The sequence below is a fragment of the Perca fluviatilis genome, chromosome 4, assembly GCF_010015445.1.
Source record: "Perca fluviatilis chromosome 4, GENO_Pfluv_1.0, whole genome shotgun sequence".
NCBI classification, from domain to species: domain Eukaryota; kingdom Metazoa; phylum Chordata; class Actinopteri; order Perciformes; family Percidae; genus Perca; species Perca fluviatilis.
In genome coordinates this window covers 2971000-2995999 of record NC_053115.1, presented here as the reverse complement: position 1 = coordinate 2995999, position 25000 = coordinate 2971000, and the positions used below count along the sequence as shown (strand labels likewise).

The 25000-nt window shown below is 43.3% G+C and overlaps 1 protein-coding gene across 1 annotated transcript in view; it reads right to left on the bottom strand.

Annotated features, from left to right (window-relative positions):
- Positions 1-25000, bottom strand: part of mtss1 (MTSS I-BAR domain containing 1) — a 109144-nt gene that overhangs the window by 77271 nt on the left and 6873 nt on the right. The window lies entirely within an intron of this gene.

Here is a 25000-nt window from a genome sequence, read left to right as displayed (position 1 = left end):
GTTTCTATTACATCTTCTGCAGAGATTAAAATATCGTCCTGGTGTTTTAACTAGGGCTGGACGCGAATATTCGAATATTCGTTCGGTGGGTTGGTATTCGATTTGAAAATTTGACATTCGAATATTCATTTTGTTTTGTTTTTTCAATTTATTTTTAATTTTGGTTTATTTATTTTCTGCATTTATCTCTTGTTCACACTCCAGTCCAGTTGGTGGCAGTAATGCACATTTAAGTTGATTTGCCAACTGCCAATAAACTACAAAGAAGAAGAAGAAGAAGAAGAAGAGACTGTCGGTACACGATGACGCCCACTTCGAGCATTTAGCGAGCTAAGGCAGAGAAGCTAGCGGCGATAACAAGTGCAGAAATGGAAAACTGTTTCCCGTTTTTCCGTTGTGATTCGGCCAGAAACTTCAACACAGTGAGGCGAAGAGATCGTTTTGGAATATAAAGCTCGGATATTACACTTCCTTGGACTCTTGGGGATTTATGAAAATCAAGTTTTGGTCAAAATACATATTTAATAATAATATTATATATTATAATATATATATATATATATATAAAATAATATATTTGTTGCTGAAAGGACAACGAAAACAGGTATGCACGCACTCTCGGCTGCGCAGATTACAGCTGAATTGTTTTATTTTCTGTTACTTTGTAACAGTTGCGTACATGGCTGTATATTTTAAAGATTAAATGCTTTAAAAGTTATAAAAACGCTCATGGGTGGAAGTTTTTAATCGAGGTCACAGCGACGCCCCAGTCACAGTGATCCTTGAGAGGTTAAAAGTTTATTAATTGTGAACGCGCCTGGCCTGTCTGTCTATGTTGCACCAAATACGACGCTGCACTCCCTTGTGAAGTCGTTTGGATGAAAGGTTCTCAAAATAATCAAAATGCAAACAGACAGATACATAAAGATTCCTGCCTTTATTAGAGATAATAACATGTTCAGCCTCCTCTCTCTCCGAAACTTCGAAGTTTTAACTAGGGCTGCTCCCTCTTTAGTCGATTAGTGGACTAATCGGTGGTTTTGGCCTTAGTCAACTTAGATCTCTTTACTCCATTAGTCATGTCTGATGCTGTTTTCATGCTGAATGACTTATTTCCAAGAAACGTACGAGCTCATCTCTGGTAAACACAAGAATTAAAGTGGTGCTTTAAGCATGACTCTTAGTGGAGAAACTCAGATTTACAGATCTGTCGATTAAATCAACTAATCGATTAGTCGATACGATTGAATGAGTGTTAGTTGACTCAGAAGTTCTTCAGTCGAGCACAGCCCTAGTTTCAACCCTTCCTTTAGGGCACGTGTCAAACTCGAGGCCCGTGGGCAAAATCCGGCCCCTCGCAGATTCTGAACCGGCCCGCATATCAATTTAGGTTCATAATACATTTTTTGTAACTTTTTCTGGACGTTTTTGTCACTTTTGCCGAATTTTTTTTAAATGTTTTCTGACATTTTTGCCACTTTTTCCAACATTTTTGGGCACTTCTTTTCCTATGATGGCTGAGGAACTTTCTCCTGACTTCTTTTGGACTTTATTTCGACCAAACTGTGAGTGAGAAGCCTACATGACACATGCAATAATACAGTCAAATATATTTGACTTTTTCGATTAAATAAAAGCCTCTCAATAACCTCTACATCTGGCCCTTGGTGTGATTCTCCTTTAGGGGGTAAGGACTGTTCCTACAGTGTGTCTGCTAAGGGTGTCCTGAATCTAATGTGTGCATTTCGTAACAGCAGCTGACTGATGATGTAATCCAAGGCTGCTCCGTGCTGCTGGCTCTGACCTTGGCTTACATCTGTGACCAACAGCTGCCGGTGCGGTGTTCTGGTTATTCCATTTAAAATGCAGGGAAGCCCTGCTGGAACGGGCTGAATCCTACTTCCTCTCTCCTAACTAGGCCCGCACGATTTGGGGCAAAATATGAATCACGATTATTTTAGCTTAGAATTGATATCACGATTCTCTGCCACGATTTTTTTTCTCACAAAGTGTTAATGTTTATAGCACACATGAACCACGGCAAAACAAAACAAATTGGCAGTACCAAACATTGATTTGTTTTTTGGCACCTAGAGCACATTAAGCATCACGACAAGCCTGTAAACATAGAGGCATCAATGAATAAAGGAAATAAAGTACATACTGGCCATTTAAGTACAGTAGGCTACCAAAAATAGTGACATATAACACATTAAACTAAATATGGCCCTGATACAGGCTCTATCTGGACTAAATACGGCCCTGATACAGGCTCTATCTGGACTAAATATGGCCCTGATACAGGCTCTATCTGAACTAAATATGGCCCTGATACAGGCTCTATCTGGACTAAATATGGCCCTGATACAGGCTCTATCTGAACTAAATATGGCCCTGATACAGGCTCTATCTGGACTAAACATGGCCCTGATACAGGCTCTATCTGAACTAAATATGGCCCTGATACAGGCTCTATCTGAACTAAACATGGCCCTGATACAGGCTCTATCTGAACTAAATATGGCCCTGATACAGGCTCTATCTGGACTAAACATGGCCCTGATACAGGCTCTATCTGGACTAAATATGGCCCTGATACAGGCTCTATCTGGACTAAATATGGCCCTGATACAGGCTCTATCTGGACTAAATATGGCCCTGATACAGGCTCTATCTGGACTAAATATGGCCCTGATACAGGCTCTATCTGGACTAAATATGGCCCTGATACAGGCTCTATCTGAACTAAATATGGCCCCGATACAGGCTCTATCTGGACTAAATATGGCCCTGATACAGGCTCTATCTGGACTAAATATGGCCCTGATACAGGCTCTATCTGGACTAAATATGGCCCAGATACAGGCTCTATCTGAACTAAATATGGCCCTGATACAGGCTCTATCTGAACTAAATATGGCCCTGATACAGGCTCTATCTGGACTAAATATGGCCCTGATACAGGCTCTATCTGAACTAAATATGGCCCTGATACAGGCTCTATCTGAACTAAATATGGTCCTGATACAGGCTCTATCTGAACTAAATATGGCCCTGATACAGGCTCTATCTGGACTAAATATGGCCCTGATACAGGCTCTATCTGGACTAAATATGGCCCTGATACAGGCTCTATCTGGACTAAATAAGGCCCTGATACAGGCTCTATCTGGACTAAATATGGCCCTGATACAGGCTCTATCTGAACTAAATAAGGCCCTGATACAGGCTCTATCTGGACTAAATATGGCCCTGATACAGGCTCTATCTGAACTAAATATGGCCCTGATACAGGCTCTATCTGAACTAAATATGGCCCTGATACAGGCTCTATCTGGACTAAATAAGGCCCTGATACAGGCTCTATCTGGACTAAATATGGCCCTGATACAGGCTCTATCTGAACTAAATATGGCCCTGATACAGGCTCTATCTGGACTAAATATGGCCCTGATACAGGCTCTATCTGGACTAAATATGGTCCTGATACAGGCTCTATCTGGACTAAATATGGTCCTTATACAGGCTCTATCTGAACTAAATATGGCCCTGATACAGGCTCTATCTGGACTAAATATGGCCCTGATACAGGCTCTATCTGAACTAAATATGGCCCTGATACAGGCTCTATCTGGACTAAATATGGCCCTGATACAGGCTCTATCTGGACTAAATATGGCCCTGATACAGGCTCTATCTGAACTAAACATGGCCCTGATACAGGCTCTATCTGGACTAAATATGGCCCTGATACAGGCTCTATCTGGACTAAATATGGCCCTGATACAGGCTCTATCTGAACTAAATATGGCCCTGATACAGCTCCATCTGAACTAAATATGGCCCTGATACAGGCTCTAGCTGGACTAAATATGGTCCTGATACAGGCTCTATCTGGACTAAATATGGCCCTGATACAGACTCTATCTGGACTAAATATGGTCCTTATACAGGCTCTATCTGGACTAAATATGGCCCTGATACAGGCTCTATCTGGACTAAATATGGCCCTGATACAGGCTCTATCTGGACTAAATATGGCCCTGATACAGGCTCTATCTGAACTAAATATGGCCCTGATACAGGCTCTATCTGGACTAAATATGGCCCTGATACAGGCTCTATCTGGACCAAACATGGCCCTGATACAGGCTCTATCTGAACTAAAGGCCCGGATACAGGCTCTATCTGACTAAATATGGCCCTGATACAGGCTCTATCTGGACTAATATGGCCCCGTACAGGCTCTATCTGGACTAAATATGGCCCCTGATACAGGCTCTATCTGGACTAAATATGGCCCTGATACAGGCTCTATCTGGACTAAGTCTGGCCCGATACAGACTCTCTATCTGGACTAAACATGGCCCTGATACAGGCTCTATCTGAACTAAATATGGCCCTGATACAGGCTCTATCTGGACTAAATATGGCCCTGATACAGGCTCTATCTGGACTAAGTCTGGCCCGATACAGACTCTCTATCTGGACTAAATATGGCCCTGATACAGGCTCTATCTGGACTAAATATGGCCCTGATACAGGCTCTATCTGGACTAAATATGGCCCTGATACAGGCTCTATCTGGACTAAATATGGCCCTGATACAGGCTCTATCTGGACTAAATATGGCCCTGATACAGGCTCTATCTGGACTAAGTCTGGCCCGATACAGACTCTCTATCTGGACTCCTTCAACATGTCTTTACATAATTAAAACATGTCAATCAACATGCTACAGCTTCAGTCTCTAGAGAAATGGAGTTTGTCAATTGCCAATTTAAGCACAGTATCAAAAGAATGACTTCTTAGCACTCTTAGCACTCTTCTTAGCAGCTCGTTAACTGCTTGCCTTTCATGTCTTAAGCTGTCCTATCAAAATAAAGGCCAAAGACATTAAAAAAAATGAATGTTTTAACTACTCCTGATCCCATTCACCCTGTCTGTCTTCTGCCTCTGCCACTGGTCCACCAGAGAGAGGATAAATCCGATTTATCCCCTACCACAACACCATTAGCCTCTTAGCTCCACATCGCTAAAGCCGTTAGCCGGTTACTCCACATCACAGCTAGCCAGGCATGCACACGGCAAGGGGCTGACAGCTTTACTAGCGACAGGGATTTAGCGATGTGTGATGAAATACTGCAGGTGACCGGCTGAATGCCTCTGGCGAACAACTAACAGTGAACCTGGGATAAATGGAAAAGGAAGGAAATCAATAGAAATGGATTTCACTAGGCTGTGACTGGAACGAACTGCATACTGAGATTTAGAGGAGAAAACAGAACGTAAGCACACAAGTGAAATTTAAGAAGAAGCACATTTAGGGTACAGCTGAACTTAGAAGTCACTGCACACAGCATTTGTAAAATGAGTAGTGTTTGTTGGAGCTAAAATCCTTGGTGGACACCAAGTCTTTCAGTGTTTTGAATTGAGAGAATTTATAATATAGTGTAATCTTTCCAAAAACCTCATCTCATGCAAGGGTTGTTTTTTTTTTTTTTTCACCATATTAATCTTTCAGAAAATCCATGTGTGTAAAATTGTCTCATGTATGAATTTGCCTGGACTTGTATTTAATCAAATCTCTTGTAGCTCACAGCTTTGCCACTTGCACATGATTACATTTCTGTACATTCGGTCTTGATATGTTCACACGGTGTAACAATGGACAATGTTTGTTATAAAAGTTACAAACAGCCACTTTAAAAGTGACAATGAAATTGGATTTTATTTTCCTAGTTGACCATATGTCTGCTGCTTGAGTGCCTTGATTTCTACAGCAAACCTAATGGCCGACGAGGCACCATTTCATGCCGACATTGAAAAATAAATAACCTTATCTTCTGCGCTTCTTGTGTATTCCCTGCGATACGTAAAACCTACCAAACCATGACCCCAATAACCCGAAACTACTACAACCTCACCGTTCACAGAAATACCATCACAGCACTGTGGCTCTGACTCTCGGCTTTCTTAGTGTAATGTTGGTTAACCCTCATGTTGTCCTCGGGTCAAGTTTGACCCGTTTAAGGTTTTTTCATATCAGAAAATATGGGACATCGATAAAGCGCCGATGTAAATGTAAAAAAAAAAAAAAAACGATGAAAAAAACGGTCAAAACTGCAAAATAAAGCATCAAAAACGTCCAAAATAAGCACCCAAATTATTGAAAAGGTGACAAAAACATTGAGAAATAAGCAGAAAAAACCCGTCCAGTAAAAGCGATTAAAATGTTGAAAAAAAGTGACCAAAATGAGGAAGAAAAAAAGAATACAAAACTTTGAAAAAAGTGACTGAAACATTGAGATAGGGACAACAAACGTGTGTTTTATTTTTCATGGTTGACGGGAAAACAACAAGCGGGTTAAGTAACTCAAATGATAGATAGATAGATAGATAGATAGATAGATAGATAGATAGATAGATAGATAGATAGACAGAAAGGTAGGTGGTAGATAGATAGATAGATAGATAGATAGATAGATAGATAGATAGATAGATAGATAGATAGATAGATAGATAGATAGATAGACAGAAAGGTAGGTGGTAGATAGATAGATAGATAGATAGATAGATAGATAGATAGATAGATAGATAGATAGATAGATAGATAGATAGATAGATAGATAGATAGATAGATAGATAGATAGATAGATAGATAGATAGATAGATAGATAGATAGATAGATAGATAGGTGGTAGATAGATAGATAGATAGACAGAAAGGTAGGTGGTAGATAGATAGATAGATAGATAGATAGATAGATAGATAGATAGATAGATAGATAGGTGGTAGATAGATAGATAGATAGACAGAAAGGTAGGTGGTAGATAGATAGATAGATAGATAGATAGATAGATAGATAGGATAGATAGACAGAAAGGTAGGTGGTAGATAGATAGATAGATAGATAGATAGATAGATAGATAGATAGATAGATAGATAGATAGATAGATAGATGGGTAGGTGGTAGATAGATAGATAGATAGATAGATAGATAGATAGATAGATAGATAGATAGGTAGGTAGGTAGGTGGTAGATAGATAGATGGATAGATAGATAGACAGAAAGGTAGGTGGTAGATAGATAGATAGATAGATAGATAGATAGATAGATAGATAGATAGACAGAAAGGTAGGTGGTAGATAGATAGATAGATAGATAGATAGATAGATAGATAGATAGATAGATAGATAGACAGACAGAAAGGTAGGTGGTAGATAGATAGATAGGTAGATAGATAGATAGATAGATAGATAGATAGATAGACAGAAAGGTAGGTGGTAGATAGATAGTAGATAGATAGATAGATAGATAGATAGATAGATAGATAGATAGATAGACAGATAGGTAGGTAGGTAGGTAGGTGGTAGATAGATAGATAGATAGATCGATAGATAGATAGATAGATAGATAGATAGATAGATAGATAGATAGATAGATAGGTAGGTGGTAGATAGATAGATAGATAGATAGATAGATAGATAGATAGATAGATAGATAGATAGATAGGTAGGTGGTAGATAGATAGATCGATAGATAGATAGATAGATAGAGCTAGATAGATAGATAGATAGATAGATAGATAGGTAGGTAGGTAGGTAGGTAGGTGGTAGATAGATAGATAGATAGATAGATAGATAGATAGATAGATAGATAGATAGATAGATGGGTAGGTGGTAGATAGATAGATAGATAGATAGATAGGTAGGTGGTAGATAGAGAGATAGATAGATAGACAAAAAATGCTAAAATGTAAAATACAAAACTTTGAAAAAAGTGACTGAAACATTGAGATGTGAGAGAGGTCATGGTTACCTCAAATGAAGTTTATTGGACTTCAGCAGTCACTGAAGGTCACTCTGGACAAGCAACGTTACGTTATGACTTCACGTAAACACACTTTCTTACGCCACTTGGCGTATGTTATCGCGAGAAGAAAGCGGTCTCCTGGGTGAAAGTCCTGTGGTGTCTGACCCAACCAACCAACCTACGCTGATCTTCTCCCTTTTCATACTACTCGCTACAGCGTCAATTCACACGCAATCGCAAGGTAATGTAAGTCAACGGAGGCCAAACAGCGTTGATAAACACGCTGTAAAGCGAGTATGAGTCTTGATAACACGCCAATAATGGCGTATCAATGGTGGCCAGTCCCTCCAGAAAAAACACAATTATGCGATCGCATAATTTAATTCATAATCAGCCAAATGCGCCGCACTTTCGTCGCATAAATTGCCGATTTCTGCGCAAAATATGCAGGGTTTGCATGATTTAATAACACCTGCATTTTCGTTGCAAAAAAAGTCAAAAGGCCAAAAGTTTGGACACACCTTCTCATTCAATGTGTTTCCTTTTTATTTTCATGACTATTTACATTGTAGATTCTCACTGAAGGCATCAAAACTATGAATGAACACATATGGAATTATGTACTTAACAAAAAAGTGTGAAATAACTGAAAACATGTCTTATATTTTAGATTCTTCAAAGTAGCCACCCTTTGCTTTTTTATTAATAAGGGAAAAACTTCCACTAATGAACCCTGACAAAGCACACCTGTGAAGGTAAAACCATTTCAGGTGACTACCTCATGAAGCTCATTGAGAGAACACCAAGGGTTTGCAGAGTTATCAAAAAAAGCAAAGGGTGGCTACTTTGAAGAATCTAAAATATAAGACATGTTTTCAGTTATTTCTCACTTTTTTGTTAAGTACATAATTCCATATGTGTTCATTCATAGTTTTGATGCCTTCAGTGAGAATCTACAATGTAAATAGTCATGAAAATAAAAATGGAAACACATTGAATGAGAAGGTGTGTCCAAACTTTTGGCCTATATTAATATCTGATATCTACTCAAATCTCTTTGTTTAAGTGCTCTTGCTGTCTTTAATTTTAACATTCTTGAAAGTCTGTCTCTTTCTGTTTCCTCTGTTTAGACTATTACTCTTTTTACTTCATATATTATTTGTATATATGTTTGTATATTTGTTTACGTACTGCAATGATTGAATTTCTGTTAATTGTCTTTTGAAATAAAGAAAAAGAAGAAAGTCTGGACAAGAGGGTTGAGCTACAAACCTACACTACACTACAAGAGGTCTCTGCTGCTTGTATTTGGGTCTGTGCAGCTCTTGGAGGGCCCTCCTTTTTCCCCACCGCGACCTCTCACCTAACCCTTAAATTCTGTCAGGATTTGTTGTGACTGGCAGGAATGTCACAGTCAGTCGCAGACAAAATATTCCAGCAGCAGCTCTGCAGCGAGCAGGGCTGCTAACACCACACAGAGTATCAGGGTATCCACTGCAGCTTGATACTGAGAGCTGGAGAACAGTTGTGGCCACATTAGGGTCCCGGGGCCCACAAGGGTCACTGACCTGATCCAGTAGGGTTCCCCGAGACAGCTGCCAACAGAACAGCTGCCTACTCTCAGAAGAAGAAGAAGAAGAAGAAGAAGAAGAAGAAGAAGAAGAGGAATGTAACAAAAAGGTAGTGACTGAACAACTAATGAGACACAAGTCTGAGCGAAACCATCCTGGTCTTTAGTTTACTTTCATTTAATTGCAGGTTTTAGAGCGATACATATCTCAAGACTGATCTCATGAATATTTCGGGTCCTCGCCTCGTTACGCAATGCCGCAACTTTGCATCTAGTCGCGTCTTTGCATCGACTTTGTATGGAATCGCGCTGCCGAATTTATATATATATATATATATATATATATATATATTTTCTTATAGAGTTTAAACGACATTTGAAAGCTTACTTTTTCACTCTGGCTTTTGATCATCTATGAGTGCTGTGTTAATGATGTGATAGGATTTTAGTAGTGTTTACTAGTGGCAAGGTCCGGAATTTAAATGTCTTGAATATTGTTTTATTTAATTTTTTGTACAGCACTGTGGTCAACTTTTGTTGTATTAATATGTGCTTTATAAATAAATTGAACATTGAACATTGAATTTGCGCGAAAGTCTTCCTAAGAGTCAAATAGTTTTACAAACACATATTTTGGGCTGTTTTTGGCTCGACTGGGTGAATTACATACTGTATACATGTGTCTTTCTGGCTGAAATAACAGGGGATGCAAATTCGGGCAGCTCTAAAATCAGTTCTGCCGAATAATGCAAACACCTCCTTAAAGTGCATGAAAAAAAACCACTTTTTCTGGTGATTTGGGGTGTTATTTCATGTCTCTGGTGCTTCCACACACATACAGACTTTGAATAAATCCATCCATGGTGTTCTGAGTGAGATCTGGTTTCTGAATGTGTCCTGCCTTCAGTCTCCTGGTGAGCTGGTACAAATCTGCACGGCTTTCTACATCACTAGCCGAAACTAACCGCAACCGTTAGCATGCTAGCGCTAGCATACTACCTCGTTCTCAACGGCAAAGCACCGCTACAACACACACAAGTTCACCATAATCTCCAAAAGAACTACTTCCATGAGCTCCCTGGTTTAGAAGAAGTCTCCCAGTTGGAGAAACAGCCTTTCTTTTACTGTCTCTAGAGTTAGCTAGCTGACATGATCTACGATCTGAGCTACTGAGCATGTGCGAGTGCAATTAAAGATAGTACAGAAGAAGAAGAGAGGTCCCACTCTGTAGCTAATACGTAGACTTAAAAACGGGTTAAAACAGAAACGTAGCAAGCTCATATTTTGTGCAGTTTTGGCTCGACAGTGTGAATTTCGTGTAGCACCAGGTCTGTCAAAGGACGGGATGCAATTCTTGAAGTCTATAAAAAAGGTATTTAACTTCAGGATTCATGCGTACACCCTGGAGCCTCCAACCACGCCTTGCCTTTCTGTCGTACTGACCGACTGATTACATGAATAAATTTAACCACATCTCAGTGGTTCAGCTCGGACTTGTTGACTGAGTGACAGTCAAGTCAGCAGGGCAGTATTCTCACTATCCTGAGATGTCACGCTAGGCCTTTCTTAGCGCTCGTTTCTTTCTGTCGGTCAGTAGAGCAAGTCAGGATTATCACGGTAGGATTAGCCGCTGATAGCCACACACACACACACACACACACACACACACACACACACACACACACACACACACACCACACACACACACACACACACACACACACACACACACACACACACACACACACACACACACACACACACACACACACACACACACACACACAAGTAACTTTACACCTGGTCATGCTGTCTGGTTGACTAAGCAGATAGGATAACAGCTTTGTATATCTTCCATACATGGAGAGCTCAGGCTTTGTGAGTAGAGTTTTCTGTGTCAGTGCCAGTGAAGCATGTAGGTCGTTTCCACTCTCTTAAAAACAGAGTATTAGGCAGATACCAAAGCAGGCTGAGTTCACGAAATGTCTGAAATGAAGACAAGTGCCTAGCCTATCACAAGTTCCCAACATAGTTAAAGGGATACTCTACCGTTTGTTGAAATAGTTCTTATCATGGTCTCCCCTGGCTGTAGATAGGTGGGCCAACGCATTTTTTTGTCTCAGTGCAAGTAATTAGGTTGTGTTTTTTTGTCTTTTGTTGGCTCACTTTTACTCACAACATGCTAACCGGCAACATAGGATTCCATTCACTACGCTAAGCTAACTAGCGGCGGTGCTGCACCGGACTAAAACGATGCATGCACAAAAAATGCTTTGGCCCACCTATCTACAGCTAGGGGAGACCCCACCTATCTACAGCTAGGGGAGACCCCACCTATCTACAGCTAGGGGAGACCCCACCTATCTACAGCTAGAGGAGACCCCCACCTATCTACAGCTAGAGGAGACCCCACCTATCTACAGCTAGGGGAGACCTCACCTATCTACAGCTAGAGGAGACCCCACCTATCTACAGCTAGAGGAGACCTCACCTATCTACAGCTAGGGGAGACCCCACCTATCTACAGCTAGAGGAGACCCCACCTATCTACAGCTAGGGGAGACCTCACCTATCTACAGCTAGGGGAGACCCCACCTATCTACAGCTAGAGGAGACCTCACCTATCTACAGCTAGGGGAGACCCCACCTATCTACAGCTAGAGGAGACCTCACCTATCTACAGCTAGGGGAGACCTCACCTATCTACAGCTAGAGGAGACCCACCTATCTCCAGCTAGGGGAGACCCCACCTATCTCCAGCTAGAGGAGACCCCCACCTATCTACAGCTAGAGGAGACCCACCTATCTCCAGCTAGAGGAGACCCCACCTATCTCCAGCTAGGGGAAACCCCACCTATCTCCAGCTAGAGGAGACAGCTAGAGGAGACCCCACCTATCTACAGCTAAAGGAGACCCCACCTATCTACAGCTAGAGGAGACCCCACCTATCTACAGCTAGAGGAGACCCCACCTATCTCCAGCTAGAGGAGACCTCACCTATCTACAGCTAGAGGAGACCTCACCTATCTACAGCTAGAGGAGACCCCACCTATCTACAGCTAGAGGAGACCCCACCTATCTCCAGCTAGAGGAGACCCCACCTATCTCCAGCTAGAGGAGACCCCACCTATCTACAGCTAGAGGAGACCCCACCTATCTACAGCTAGAGGAGACCCCACCCTATCTACAGCTAGAGGAGACCCCACCTATCTACAGCTAGAGGAGACCTCACCTATCTACAGCTAGAGGAGACCCCACCTATCTACAGCTAGAGGAGACCCCACCTATCTACAGCTAGGGGAGACCGTGATGAGCCCTATTTCAACAAACGGTGGCTTATCCCTTTAAAGCGACCAATGTTTACTTTTGAGAACCGGAAAATTAATTACTTTTATAAACGTTATACATGACTAAATCGATTTTTCAATTTATCAATTAATCTTCTCTGTAAACTGTCTAATGGATTAATTGACTAACCTTTCATTCAGACTGACACGCAATCCCAAGGTAATGTAAGTCTACAGAGGCCAACCGGCGCCGATAAACACGCTAAAAAGCGATTACGCGTCTTGATAACACGCCAATAATGGCGTACCAATTGGCGTGTCGTACATACGCCACTTCATGACATCAGTCTGGCCAGAGAAAGCACAACAAGTTAAACCAGTAGATCCCATTAATGCCATTGATCCCTCTGTCTTTGTTTAAAAGGTGAACTAGACTCTTATTTTGGTTAGAACAAACTGCTCTACTCCCCCACATGATTTATTTTTCCAGTTTACCCTTGGTCAGTCAACTTTCCATATTCTCACTGTACCCAAAGTGCAGTATTAAAAGGTCTACCAAGGCTCCACCTCTCACCTGACTCATATAAGACACACTAGGAAAACATTTCCCTAGGTGGCATAGTGCAAGCCATTTGTTTGTGTCCACTGGAGTGCCAACCTGTGAGGCACTCTTAAGACAACTGATGTTTAGTTTCATGTGTCGCCTGGACAAGTCAGAGAACCACATAATTGAAGCTTTAGTCAGCCCTGTGAAAAGCTGTTATAGATACACTTCTAGGTGAAGACAGCATTGGTGCAATCATCTGTATATCCTATAGGTTAATATGCAATTTGTATGCATTATTGTTATATTGCTATAGGCTAATATGTAATTATTATGTATTTTTGTTTCTCTTTTTCATATTTTTTATACTGTATTATGTTTTATATTGACCTGGGTCTGCAATAAAGCTTTATTATTATTATTATTTGTTATTCAAAAGGAGAGACACACAGAACAGAGTCGCAAGGTATAGTAAGTCAACAGAGGCCAAAACGGTGCTGATAAACACGCTAAAAAGCCAGCATGCGTCTTGATAACACGCCAATAACGGCACACTAAATGGCCTGTCACACATACGGCCACCTCATGACATCAGTCTGAGATACTGATGACCCACTTAAAATCATAAATCAAGTGTCACAGAGGCATTTTTCTAAAGAATGTGACCGCGCAAATTCCTCTGAAACCAGTTTGGGAGTGAAACCTAACGATTACACACTACCGAGGATTGCTGTTACTATCACTTTTGTTTTACCTTCCTTTTATTAAAGAGAAATACTGTGCAGGCTTTTTGGGAATGTCTGTATCTGAATCAGGCTGTCATTCTTTGTTGTTCTTATTGTCAATAGATCCCATGATCCCCTGTCTGTGGCTCTCATCAACAGCTCTCAAATGTATGTTTCATTTTGTGCAAAAAGGCTCAGTATATACACGGTCTATGTAGCCCCAAAATGCACAGGCCATTCTGTCCACGTCGCTGGCGATTATGTTTCAGACAAACAGTCGCCATATTAAAGCAACTATGCTGACGCAGCAGAGAGCGAGAGAGGTTGAGACTGTTCAAACAGCAGGTTGATGGCTTGTTTAACCATGTGTTTGAGCAACGCTGGTTGACTCAAAGAGACAAAGACAAGAAAGGAGAGAGGGAAAGGTAGACAGACAGGGTGTGTCAACATCAGGTAATGGTTATCCTATGTGTTAGACACAGTGGACTGCTTGGTCCTTTATCTGTGAAACAATGAGGTTTTTTTTAAAGTGCCCATATTATGAAGACAAAGTCACTTTTTCTGGTGATTTGGGGTGTTATTTTGTGTCTCTGGTGCTTCCACACGAATACAGACTTTGAATAAATCCATCCATGGTGTTCTGAGTGAGATACGGTTTCTGAATGTGTCCTGCCTTCAGTCTCCTGGTGAGCTGGTCAACATCTGCACGGCTTTCTACGGCACTAGTCGAAACGAGGGGCCTAGGGGGCTAACCGTTAGCATGCTAGCTCATTCTCAATGGCAAAACACTGCTACAACACACACAAATTCAACCTAATCTACTAAAGATTTCTTCAATTGAGCACAGCCCTACACACAAGAGATTTTGGCTAAATAATCATCAGTAATGTGGATATAATGACTAAGAGGGTAAAGGCAAATAATAGAACAGTTACAACAGGCTGGTAAGTTCAGAAAGTGACATAATTTTACTGTTATGCAGCCTTTAAAACCAGGAAAAGACACTTATGTCATACGATATTCAAAATCTAAGACGATATCTAGTCTCATATCACAAGATCGATAAAATATCTATATATTGCCCAGCCCTACTAAGTCATCAAAAAAAAAAATATATATATATATATATATATATATACACACACACACACACAGTAAATGTATATGAGCGATATCCACTGTGTTACTCTGTCCTGTTTTCTCGCATTCATTCCAAACTGTGACCATCGCCAGTCTCCCTTCTCTGCAGAACGCATTACAAAAAGGTGCCATGAATTGGAAAATAATCAGTTTTTACAATCTTTAAATATGTGACATGCCTCCTGGTAACCTTTCCTGATTAAATAAATATGTGCTATGCCTCCTGGTAACCTTTCCAGACTGCTTCTTTTCTGACCGTGGTCAGAAAACCAGGGGAGACTTGTTACCTCCAGGACCAACGTTATAAAATTCATTAAGACGTTAAGTTGGGGTTAAAAACAATCCCGTTTCTGGTGAGACAGTGAATGAGTTTGGCTTTCAGTCTGAAGTTTATTTCGGACACTGCACACACACTGTGTACAAAACTTATTCCACCAACTCTGCTCCGGTCTGCTTCCTCTTTCTCCCCACTTTTTATTTATATTTATATTTATATATATATATATATATATATATATATATCTACATACACACACACACACGCACTAATCAGCTAAAACACAAACAAATCACATATCTTTACATGTATGTCACCATGTGTGTATTTTATGAAGGTAAATATGGTGCAAAACGTGAGAGCTTGTAGAATACAATGTGAGAACTTGCAGAACAAAAAAATTTAACTTGTATGTTAAAATTTGCACTTGTAAAATAAAAATGTGCACTTGTAAAATAAAAATTTGCACTTGTAAAAATTATTCACATTTGAAGTCACAAAAAGAAAAAAAACATGAGAGCTTGTAAAAAAATCTGAACTTGTAAATTGAAATTTGCACTTGTAGAAAAAATATTCACAAATGTGTAGATTGATATTTGCATGAACACAATGACAGCTGCAAACTTGTAATGCAACATTTACTCATGTACTTTTTTTACTCAGGTTGATTTTCCATCACAACCACAACTCAGTGATTACAACCTCTCGAATCTGTCACTGTATGCGCTCTCGCATCACAAAGAGGCGAATCTCGTGCTCGACTTTTGCAACACTTGTTGCGATACATTTGGTGCAAAACTAATTTGTACCTGTGGACTTAGGCTGTGGAGCTCTGATCCAACAGAACGGGAAAGCAGGGTTTCTATCGCCAGATGAGGGACAACTCTGTCCGGCTTATTTAGCTATGTCGCATGGAAGCCTGGTTGAATAGCAAGCTAGCGTTAGCTAACTAACCAACCAGCCTGATTCTAAATAAATACCTTTTAATTATCTTAACACCTTTTAACAGTCAAACTGAAACACTGGCGGTGAGCTCCAGGTCCTGCAGCCGCAGACGGACCGTCACCAGCGGGTATCGGCCAGCGGAGCAACATCGCTATTATTGCCAGAAAGCCGCGACCCGACCCTCGACCTGCAGTCGGAGCTCCAGCGGGACACAGAGAGCCCCGCACCCGTAGTCATCGGGAACATCCCCCGCCATGACCACAGCTTGCTTTGCTGATGTTGTGCCTCACTGCCAATCATTGCACCCGCTGGCAGCAACAATAGCTTCTGCAGAATTACATCCACCTCGCGGGGCAGCAGCAATCATTTTTGCCGAATAATGCGCATCTCTTAACCCTCGTTGCTGCGAGATTTGCACCCAGGTAGCAAGGAAATGATAGTCTGATAAAACATTGATGTCTCTAAACGTTGTAAAATTATAATCATCATTGATGAACATGACAAAGGAATGTATATAGCCTACATTTTAATTAAACAGTAGCTACTTTGCCTTATAAAATCATTATTTCCCCTTATGGATGGAAGTCTTGGCAGGGATGCAGAACTGCGCGTGTTACCCGCTGATGACGGTCCGTCTGCCGCTGCAGGACCTGGAGCTCACCGCCAGTGTTTCAGTTTGACTGTTAAAGTGTTTAGATAACTAAAAGGTATTTATTTAGAAGCTGGTTAGTTAGCTAACGCTTAGCTTGCTATTCCACCAACACTAGCGGTAGCTGCTACCGGGTGCGGGGGCTGTCTCTGTGTCCCGCTGGAGCTCCGACTGCAGGTCGAGGTCGGCAGCGAAGCTTTCTGGCAATAATAGCGATGTTGCTCGGCCGACGTACCCGCTGGTGACGGTCCGTCTGCAGGACCTGGAGCTCACCGCCAGTGTTTCAGTTTGACTGTTAAAAGTGTTAAGATAATTAAAAGGTATTTATTTAGAATCTGGCGTGGTTGGTTAGTTAGCTAACGCTTAGCTTGCTATTCAACCAGGCTTCCATGCGACATAGCTAAATAAGCCGGACAGAGTTGTCCCTCATCTGGCGGTAGAAACCCTGCTTTCCCGTTCTGTTGGATCAGAGCGCCCACAGCCTAAGTCCACAGGTACAAATTAGTTTTGCACCAAATGTATCGCAACAAGTGTTGCAAAAGTCGAGGCAGATTCGCCTCTTGTGATGCGCGAGAGCGCATACAGTGACAGATTCGAGAGGTTGTAATCACTGAGTTGTGGTTGTGATGGAAAATCAACCTGAGTAAAAAAAAAAAGTACATGAGTAAATGTTGCATTACAAGTTTGCAGCTGTCATTGTGTTCATGCAAATATCAATCTACACATTTGTGAATATTTTTTCTACAAGTGCAAATTTCAATTTACAAGTTCAGATTTTTTTTACAAGCTCTCATGTTTTTTTTCTTTTTGTGACTTCAAATGTGAATAATTTTTACAAGTGCAAATTTTTATTTTACAAGTGCACATTTTTATTTTACAAGTGCAAATTTTTATTTTACAAGTGCAAATTTTAACATACAAGTTAAATTTTTTTGTTCTGCAAGTTCTCACGTTTTGCACCATATTTACCTTCATAGTATTTCTATGATATGAGTTTGTTGGTCAAGCAGAAGTGTGCACATTCAGTGTGTGTGTGTGTGTCCACGCCTACATTCACCTGAGGCTACCTTATCTTCCCAACCACACACACACACACACACACACACACACACACACACACACTAAAGTATATCACTGATGTGACTAAGCCTTGGTGACATCACATCACATTATGGCCTGCCTGTTGCAGGGTGTGTTTTTGTATATATGTACATGTGTGTTGTATAATTGTGCACAATTGTGTGTGTGTGTGTGTGTGTGTGTGTGTGTGTGTGTGTGTGTGTGTGTGTGTGTGTGTGTGTGTGTAGCCTGTATTTTACTCTCTCACCCACACACAGTCAATTATAGACAGGACTGATTATAAAACACAGTAAAGCAGTCATAACCATTGTTTACTGCTGTGTCTGTGTGTGTGTGTGTGTGTGTGTGTGTGTGTGTGTGTGTGTGTGTGTGTGTGTGTGTGTGTGTGTGTGTGTGTAAACTGAACATGGCTGTAGCTCGGTGTTGAAAGCTATTTGCTATTCTACAGTTAACTCAGTTCACCGCACAGGCCAGATAACACACACACACACGTACAGCACACAACTGCCTGAACACATGGTACACACACATTTTCAAGGAGGAGAGGTCGAAGGCATTTTTCCTTTAAAGTCAAGTAAATCAAATAAATGTAATAGTCCAAAACCTTCATCAAATCTTAGTGAACAGCAAATTGTATCAGGAAGAACTGGTGGGGTTAGAAAATAACAAATAGAAAGAAAGAATGGAGGGGAAATAGGAGGAGAAAAAGACAGAGAAACATAGTTAGCCCAACGTGGTCATACTCCAATTCTAGTCAGAATCTACCTACAACCAATCAGAGCAACGGATGGACCCACAACCAATCAGAGCAACAGATAGACCTACAACCAATCAGAGCAACGGATAGACCTACAACCAATCAGAGCAACGGATAGACCTACAACCAATCAGAGCAACAGATAGACCTACAACCAATCAGAGCAACGGATAGACCTACAACCAATCAGAGCAACAGATAGACCTACAACCAATCAGAGCAACGGATAGACCTACAACCAATCAGAGCAACGGATAGACCTACAACCAATCAGAGCAACAGATAGACCTACAACCAATCAGAGCAACGGATAGACCTACAACCAATCAGAGCAACCAATCAGAGCAACGGATAGACCTACAACTAGGGCTGGGCGATATATCGATATAAACAAATATATCGATATATTTTTAAATGAGATATGGAATTAGACCATATCGCATATATCGATATAGTTCAAATGTGATCCTTGCTCCCATAGATATGTCGCCGTGAGGTTCTAAACATACGTCAAAACCCGCCGCCATCTTGGAACAGGGGTCCGAAGCATTCAGATCAACGCTAAAGATGCCGGACTTTTGTACTGCTTAATTATGTTCGATAGAGGAATGAAAAGAACAAACAGCAATGGATAACATTTAACAGGTGACAATGTGTTTTATGATTATATATGCCGCGACCAGCAATCTGAGCTCCGGCGCGGCGAGCGAGAGCCCCGTGGCGGCCATGGCGTCTCTTCCCCGGGCAAAAACACAGCTTAGCCTACGCTGCGGCGTCCGGTCCCCGCTGATCCAGATCGGACCAGCCAAAGACAGAGTGGTGATCGGCAGGATCTTACCGCGTAGTCCAGGACGAACTGTATGTCGATATCGGTGGAAAGTTCCACTAAGTTTGCCGGCGGCAGGCGGGCCGGAGAAGCTACAGCGGGGCAGCGACCGTCTGCGGCTGCAGGATCTGGAGCTCAGTGCCCGTTAAAATTACATGCGCATAAATACATACAGAAATAAATAGTGGAGGAATGAGCCTGGACGTTTCAGTCTGTTTAAACTTCACCTTGAAGCAGAAACTCTTAGTTCAGAAGGGTGAAGTTTCCGTTTGGACTCAGATCTGTGAACCGATCATAATAAATATTCTTTGTATTAACACATTAATTAGTTTCTTTGTTTTGTAGTCGATAGTTCATCTTTTAGTTTACTTAAGTGGAAGCAGTATCAAGTGGAAGAATGGGACTATAACCTAGGCTTACAGGCATGAGGCATTACATTTTGAACAAAGTAGATTATATTAATATCTAAAGCTTAATTGACCTTTGGAACGAATCACAAATAGCCTATGGAGCTTTGATTTCAAAAAAGTTACTCCTGTTATACAGTATTTAGGTTTACATTTTATTGTTATTTGAACAGCTGAGCATTTAATCATGAACCAGGTGAAGAAACCGGTTTATTATTTATTTGATTTTGCAACTGTTTCTATGAAACTACTTGTGACATGTCATATTTGACTGAACATTTGCTCTCACTTCGCGGAAAAAATATCGGGATATATATCGTATATCGATATTCAGCCAAAATATATCGGGATATGACTTTTGGTCCATATCGCCCAGCCCTACAAATTGCCCATCATACATACGCCACTTTAGGAGATCAGTCTGGGATTTTGACACATGCACTAACAGTTCAAAATAAATAAATAAAAACATGTATCCTCATACATTTGTTTGTACAAACTCAGTGTACCAAACTTGCACCAAACCGGAAATATGAACCGAAGCGTGACTTGGTGAACCCAAACACTCCTACGCTCATGTGAGTGTGAGCTCTTCACCAGCGTGTCAGGATGCCCTGAGGAGAGATCTCTCTGAACAGCAACTCTCTACTTACTTAGACATGACTTCTGTGTGTGTGTGTGTGTGTGTGTGTGTGTGTGTGTGTGTGTGTGTGTGTTGTGTGTGTGTGTTTGTGTGTGTTTGGGTGTGTGTTTGGGTGGTGTGTGTGTGTGTGTGTGTGTATGTTTGCGTGTGTGTATGTTTGCGTGTGTGTATGTTTGGGTGTGTGTGTATGTTTGCGTGTGTGTATGTTCGGGTGTGTGTGTATGTGTGTGTGTGTGTGTGTATGTTTGCGTGTGTGTATGTTTGCGTGTGTGTATGTTTGGGTGTGTGTGTATGTTTGCGTGTGTATGTGTGTGTGTGTGTGTATGTGTGTGTGTGTGTGTATGTTTGCGTGTGTGTATGTTTGGGTGTGTGTGTATGTTTGGCGTGTGTGTATGTTGGTGTGTGTATGTGTGTGTGTGTATGTTCGGGTGTGTGTGTATGTGTGTGTGTATGTTTGGGTGTGTGTGTATGTTTGCGTGTGTGTATGTTCGGGTGTGTGTGTATGTGTGTGTATGTTTGCGTGTGTGTATGTTCGGGTGTGTGTGTGTGTGTATGTTTGCGTGTGTGTATGTTTGCGTGTGTGTATGTTTGGGTGTGTGTGTATATATGTGTGTTTGTGTGTGTGTGCGTGTGTGTGTATGTTTGCGTGTGTGTATGTTTGGGTGTGTGTGTATATATATGTGTGTTTGTGTGTGTGTGTGTGTGTGTGTGTGTGTGTGTGTGTGTGTGTGTGTGTGTGTATATGTTTGCTTGCTTGCTGCGATGCGTGCGTGTGTGTGTGTGTGTGTGTGTGTGTGTGTGTGTGTGTGTGTGTGTGTGTGTGTGTGGTGTGTGTGTGTGTGTGTGTGTTTGGGTGTGTGTTTGCGTGTGTGTGTATGTTTGCGTGTGTGTGTGTGTGTGTGTATGTTTGCGTGTGTGTATGTTTGGGTGTGTGTGTATGTGTGTGTGTGTGTGTGTGTATGTATGTTTGCGTGTGTGTATGTTTGGGTGTGTGTATATATGTGTGTTTGTGTGTGTGTGCGTGTGTGTGTATGTTTGCGTGTGTGTGTATATATGTGTGTTTGTGTGTGTGTGCGTGTGTGTGTATGTTTGCGTGTGTGTATGTTTGGGTGTGTGTGTATATATGTGTGTTTGTGTGTGTGTGTGTGTGCTTGTGTGTATGGGTCTATGTGTGTGCGTGTATGTTTGCTTGCTTGCGTGTGTGTGTGTGTGCGTGTGTATGTTTGCGTGTGTGTGTGTGTGCGTGTGTATGTTTGCGTGTGTGTGTGTGTGCGTGTGTATGTTTGTGTGTGTGTGTGTGTGTGTGTGTGTGTGTGTGTATGTTTGCGTGTGTGTGTGTGTGTGTCAGATGGAAGGAGTGGCCCCAATGGTATTGTGCCATGTTGGTAAAATAGCAGGATGTGACACCAGAAGCTCTGAAAACACACACACACACACACACACACTCCCTGTTATCAGACAGAAGTGACTCATATGTACTGCTCTCTGTTCTCACCAAAGGATGTCTGCAAGTTCAATCACGTTACATCCGAGAACAAAACCCGAACTGCCTCACGTTCCTCCAACTCTTCGTCTCGCGGCGATCTAACCTCCCAGGTAACTCCCAACGCCACGCTGACCTTCTTCGTCTGTGTGAAATCAGGACGGAGATAAAACTCCAAGTCCGCTGCACACAAAAGCATCTAAAAAAAAAAAAAACATACAGCAGCAAGGGCTACTATGAAATCTGTGAGTCATCCGACGAGCCAATCTTGCACAACTTTTCTGTATTTACGAAGGCTGAATCATCGTCATCATCGTCTGTGGCTTGATAAGTCACGATCATTTCCACATAACGAGACACCGGGCCTCGCACGAGAGCCCCTCGCACCAACTGATTGGTTCTCAAACTGCAGACTGATCTCGCTGTATGTGGCGCGGACACACACGCTGATATCGTCCCGTTGTGGCGCGGACACACACGCTGATATCGTCCCGTTCTGGCGCAGACACACACGCTGATATCGTCCCGTTCTGCGTATACCTAGACCTATATCCCGTTTTGCACAACTATTGTCCCGTTCTGCGCGGACACATACGCTGATATCTCTCGTTTGCGGACACACCGCTATATCTCCCGTTCTGGCGCAGACACACGCTGATATCGTCCGTTCTGGCGCGACACACCACGCTGATATCGTCCCGTTCTGGCGCGGACACACCGCTGATATCGTCCCGTTCTGGCGTGAACACCGCTGATATCGTCCCGTTCTGGCGCAGACACACACGCTGATATCGTCCCGTTCTGGCGCGGACACACACGCTGATATCGTCCCGTTGTGGCGTAGACACACACGCTGATATCGTCCCGTTCTGGCGCGGACACACACGCTGATATCGTCCCGTTCTGGCGCAGACACACACGCTGATATCGTCCCGTTCTGGCGTGGACACACACGCTGATATCGTCCCGTTCTGGCGCAGACACACACGCTGATATCGTCCCGTTCTGGCGCAGACACACACGCTGATATCGTCCCGTTGTGGCGCGGACACACACGCTGATATCGTCCCGTTCTGGCGCAGACACACACGCTGATATCGTCCCGTTCTGGCGTAGACACACACGCTGATATCGTCCCGTTGTGGCGCAGACACACACGCTGATATCGTCCCGTTCTGGCGCGGACACACACGCTGATATCGTCCCGTTGTGGCGCGGACACACACGCTGATATCGTCCCGTTGTGGCGCGGACACACACGCTGATATCGTCCCGTTCTGGCGCGGACACACACGCTGATATCGTCCCGTTGTGGCGCGGACACACACGCTGATATCGTCCCGTTCTGGCGCAGACACACACGCTGATATCGTCCCGTTCTGGCGTAGACGCACACGCTGATATCGTCCCGTTGTGGCGCGAACCACACGCGATATCGTCCCGTTCTGGCGCGACACACGCTGATATCGTCCCGTTGTGGCGCGGACACAGCCTTATCGTCCCGTTGGCGCGGACACACAGCTATATCGTCCGTTCTGGCGTGGACAACACCGCTAATATCGTCCCGTTCTGGGCCGGACACACGCTGATATCGTCCCGTTGGCGTGGACACACGCTGATATCGTCCCGTTCTGGCGCGGACACACGCTGATATCGTCCCGTTCTGGCGCGGACACACACGCTGATATCGTCCCGTTCTGGCGCGAACACACGCTGATATCGTCCCGTTGTGGCGTGGACACACACGCTGATATCGTCCCGTTCTGGCGCGGACACACACGCTGATATCGTCCCGTTCTGGCGCGGACACACACGCTGATATCGTCCCGTTCTGGCGCGGACACACACGCTGATATCGTCCCGTTCTGGCGCGAACCACACGCTGATATCTCCCGTTCTGGCGCGGACACACGCTGATATCGTCCCGTTCTGGCGCGGACATACGCTGATATCGTCCCGTTCTGCGCGACACACACGCTGATATCGTCCCGTTCTGGCGTGAACACACGCTATATCGTCCCGTTGTGGCGTGGACACACAGCTGATATCTCCCGTTCTGCGGCAAATTTTATTCCCGTTTGGCGTACACACGCTGATATCGTCCCGTTCTGGCGCGCCAGACACACACGCTGATATCGTCCCGTTCTGGCGCGAACACACCGCTGATATCGTCCCGTTGTGGCGCGGACACATACGCGATATCGTCCCGTTCTGGCGCGACACACACGCTGATATCGTCCCGTTCGTGAGCGCCTCGCTGATATCGTCCCGTTGGCGGCAGACACAACGCTGATATCGTCCCGTTCTGGCGCGGACACACACGCTGATATCGTCCCGTTGTGGCGCGGACACACACGCTGATATCGTCCCGTTGTGGCGCGGACACACACGCTGATATCGTCCCGTTCTGGCGCGGACACACACGCTGATATCGTCCCGTTCTGGCGCGGACACACACGCTGATATCGTCCCGTTCTGGCGCAGACACACACGCTGATATCGTCCCGTTCGGCGGCACACACGCTGATATCGTCCCGTTGTGGCGCGGACACACACGCTGATATCGTCCCGTTCTGGCGCAGACACACCGCGGCTAATATCGTCCCGTTCTGGCGTGACGACGCTACGCTATTATCGTCCCGTTGTGGCGCGAACACACAGCGATATCGTCCCGTTCTGCAGCGGACACACAGCTGATATCGTCCCGTTGTGGACACACGCGTGATATCGTCCCGTTGTGGCGCGGACACACCGCTGATATCGTCCGTTCTGGCGTGGACACACACGCTGATATCGTCCCGTTCTGGCGCGGACACACACGCTGATATCGTCCCGTTCTGGCGCAGACACA